A 4,317-nucleotide genomic window follows, 5' to 3' on the forward strand; every position below is an offset into this window, starting at 1 on the left:
TAAAAAAAAATACAAATTGATTGATGAGCGAAGATCAATCAATTGGTTTGCATTTCGAAATTATGTTATCGTTAGTGTACTATTACATTATAAAAAGTATGAATTTGTCACATTTACTGTTATCTTTTACTGTTGCTATTTAGGATCAAACAGTAATAATAAGTGATAACTATAGCGATAATAATAAATGTGGTAGATTCATAAATTTAAGTAAATGTGATCAAAATAAAAAATTATGTCCACGATTCTAATCCGTTATAATTGTTTATCAATAGAATTTCATTAAGATTATACTAACTTTTATTATAGATGGATAAATCTCGTCTAAAAGTCACATTTTTTAAGTACTTAAATGTAAGCAAGAATAACAATGAGAGGGAGATAATCTAGAGGCATTAATGGGGTTTAAAAGTCATTGTCTTCTCACATGTGATTCCTTTGCTTAGCTCGAGGCTTTTGAAGTGGGAAAACAAGGAAAAGAAAAAAAAAGTCCAAAATTTTCAATACAAACAAACAAAAATCAAGCTGCCCTTTTAAAATAATAAATAACCAATCAATCAATCTCATCTCTTATAATTTCCAACTGCCTTGGATTCGTCTAAAATTTTAACTCCTTGAAACTTGAAAGCATGTGCCTTCTCCATCTTTCTCCTTTCAACCAACTAAACTATCTCGTTATTTGTCTATACTTTAAATACAAACATATAAACTCCACAAATATATAAATTTCAGATATCTTCTTTCAATTCATCTCAAACAACTATTTTGTGATCATTTTGATAATTCATAAAAAAAACAAAAAAAATTAATATTCCGTTTGGTAATTATTTCGTTTTTTTATTTTTTATTTGTGAAGATTAAGTTTATTTTCTCTATTTTTTACAAACATTTGTATATCTTTTAAGTACCATGGTTCAATTCTAGCCGCGATTCAAAAACAAAAACAAGTTTTTAAAAGCTATTTTTTTTTAAGTTTTCAAATTTTAGTTTGGCTTTTCAAGTCATGGATAAAAAGTAGATAATAAAGGAATAAATTTTGAGGTGAAAGTAGTGTCTATAAACTTAATTTAAAAAGTAAAAATTAAAAAAAAAAATTAAATTGTTACTAAACGGAACCTAAATTATCATTTTGATCCCTATGTTTTGAAATTTGTTCCATTTTAATTACCATACTTCCTATGTTAAAATTTAGTTCTTGTACTCTCAATAAATCTTAACTAAAATCTTCAATACCAGTTTACTGTTTATTTTTTAAATTTATTTTTTATTTATAGCACCTTTACTATAAATTTTCATATTCACATATTTTATTTTTTAGATGAAAATTATTATTATTATTTAATGAATTTCAGTAAAAATTAACTTTGACGGATTAAATTTAAGATTTATTGAACGTATGAAGACTAAAAATGTGAAAGTATGAAGACTAAAATTGAACAAATTTTAAAGTATGGAGACCAAATGATATTTAAAAAAAAAAAAAAAAATACTATGTTAAGTATAATAATGTAAACTTTTAACTTAAAAAAGGTTATTTCCATGAAAGTAACAACAGAACAATTTTGTTGAAATATGAAAAGGAAACTATTAAAGTTCCGTTTGATAATCAATTGGTTTTTGTTTTTAGTTTTTGAAAATTAAGCTTATAAACACTTATCACAAGTTATACCTCTAAATTTTTTTACCTTGTATTCTACTTTCTACCAATGTTTTAATTTCTTGCTTTATTATTCTACTTTTTACCAATACCTTTTTTTCTAAAAATCAATCAAAGTTTTTAAAACTAACAAAAATAGTTGTAAAAAACTTGTTTTCTATCCATATTTTAATTCAACTATTTTTACTTGAAAAATAAGATAAAACATATCTAATTTTCAAAAACTAAATCAGGTCTAAAATTTTCATCTGATGAAAAAAAAAAAGCTTCTAAAGAAAAGAATAATTAAAAAAGAAAAAATAACAAAAGTAATCATTAATCAATTACTTAATTAACATAATCTTAAAATTTAGCTGCTAGCTACACATAGCCATCATCAAGTAGAATTTAACCCTTTTCGCAAATCTTTGGTGATCTGTTAATGATTATTAAAGCCTTATTTAATAACTCTTACGATGTTTGTTTTTTACTTTTAAAAATGAAATATATTTTTCTCAAATTTTTCTAATAATTTGCATTTTCTTTTAAATACAAAAGTTCAATTCTTAGATAACTTATTTTTTTAATTTTTTTTTTTTACAAAAATCAATTGGTAAAAAGTAAATAATAAATTAAGAAATTTAGAATTGAAAACAAGGTTAATAGATTTAATTTTTAAAGACTAAAAATAAACAATAAAATGATTACTGAACCGGTCTCATAGAACTTTCAATTAAATTAAAAAATTAGTCTCTCCCAATTTCAAATTATTCCTTTTGTACAACAAACAGAAAACGTCTAGAACCAGATCTCTATAAACTGTAACTCAACCATACAAAAATTCAAAGTTCAAAATTCAACAAATTATATTTATCTCTCATAACTAATTAATCAAGATTATAATAATAATGCAAGAAACTTACTGATGAAAGAAGGGCTTGTGTGAATGGATCTCCGGTACGGCGGCGTACGGCGGTGGGAAAAGAAAAATTACACTGCAGGAGGAATCCAAAGAGATAGCATGATCCAAATTCCATAGCAAAGGGGTAAAAAAAAAAAAAAAGAAAAAGGTAAAAAAAATGCTACGAAGTGGGATCAATGCGATCCCTTTGGATGCTTCCTGCAGTTGCAGTAAATTTATGAACAAAAACAAAAACACCTTAAAAAGAAAATCTCTCACTCTCTGAGAGGAATGTGGTAATGAGAGGGAAATATGTTTATATGTATATATATATGTAAAGATGATGGAAGAACTTTGACCAAATTTTCTTTGGGATTTTTTAAAAATTTTAATTTTGTATAATGTTTTTTTTTTATTTTATATATTTGAAAAATGATGGAATATAATATATATATATATATATTAAAAGGATGGGAACTTAATAGCAATTATAACTGACCACATTCTACACAGGAAAGGCAGAATTTTTATATTTAGAAATGGGTCCCTTTTTATAAATGTAGTTTTGTATTTTTATTAATTCAAGGGATTTGTATTATTATGGCCCTTTTTTGTTCTTTTCCCTTCCCTACATGTGTATATTTTACTCATCATGATTACATTTAGATTAGTTTCTTCTTATTATATAGTTTACTTTTGTGTATTATTGTTTTTTTATTTATAGTTGGATTTGTGGTTATATAAAAGCCTAATTTGGTGACAATCGAATATTGTCCAGAAAAGGGCTTTTTCTTGAGAAAAATAATTATATATTAAAGTTACTTTTAAAATTTGAGAATTTTTTTTTTAAGTTTTTAAATTAAAAGATTTTTCTTTTCTTCTAGTATGATAAAACAAATGAGATAGGAAATAATTCAAATAGAGTATCGATCAATTATCATTAAATTCAATTCAATTACGAGGATTTAACACTTCTAAGTTCTACCCTATCAAATTAATAAAAACGATTTTACATGGGATCACACTAATGTCCAATAAAGAACAAAACAATGGATTGATTTTATTTAGATCGGTTTATTATCTTGGTTTCAGTTTTTGGCATTTTCTCTTTTTCTTTCAAATTTTTATTTTTATTTCCACTTTCTTTTGAATCAGTCGTTTTTGCTAATTTTAAATTAAAATTGGCTCTATTGTTTTTTATATAATTGAAATTTGATATTTTTATATTTTTCTTGCCACTTTTCTAAATAAAAAATATACACACTCCATAATAATTGGTCTTTTATCTAAACATCATTATACATGCACCATAATAACTAAAATATTAAAAAATACCTAATGAAGAGTTTATTTTCAAAGGTATATATATATATATATAATTGGTTAGGTTTGATTTTGATTGACGAACCATTACTTTATTATTTTCTCCAAATATAAATCAATATGTCCACTTTTATACTAAAAAATCAAACCAAACCATTGGATAGTTTGATTTTCATTTAATGTTTATATTTTAACTAAGACTGGCATGATTTTTTGTAGAAATACGCGTGTATGTATATATTATATATAATTTATCTATTTATTTATTTAAAAAAAAAGAGAGAAAAGAAAAAAGAAAAAGGAAAAAAAAAAAAGATTGTGAAGAAGCAGCACCGGCATTGTGTTGATTAGTGGGCGGGTTGGATGATGATGTGGTGCAAAATGTTGTCGCAAACATGGGCCATCAGGCGCCCACATTGCAGCCTTTTTCTGGGTGCCCTATAGACCCCACCACACT

The 4,317-nt window shown here is 24.7% G+C and overlaps 1 long non-coding RNA gene across 1 annotated transcript; it reads right to left on the reverse strand.

Annotated features, from left to right (window-relative positions):
• Positions 1-371: 371 nt before the first annotated feature.
• LOC120076330 (uncharacterized) lies at positions 372-2,941 on the reverse strand. Its single transcript, XR_016529062.1, has 2 exons — positions 2,560-2,941; positions 372-662 (listed from the first exon to the last, which is right to left on the reverse strand). It is a non-coding gene; the product is annotated as an uncharacterized LOC120076330 (long non-coding RNA).
• Positions 2,942-4,317: the final 1,376 nt, after the last annotated feature.

This window comes from Benincasa hispida, chromosome 4 (genome assembly GCF_027475165.1).
Source record: "Benincasa hispida cultivar pf3 chromosome 4, pf3_genome.v1.1, whole genome shotgun sequence".
NCBI lineage: Eukaryota > Viridiplantae > Streptophyta > Magnoliopsida > Cucurbitales > Cucurbitaceae > Benincasa > Benincasa hispida.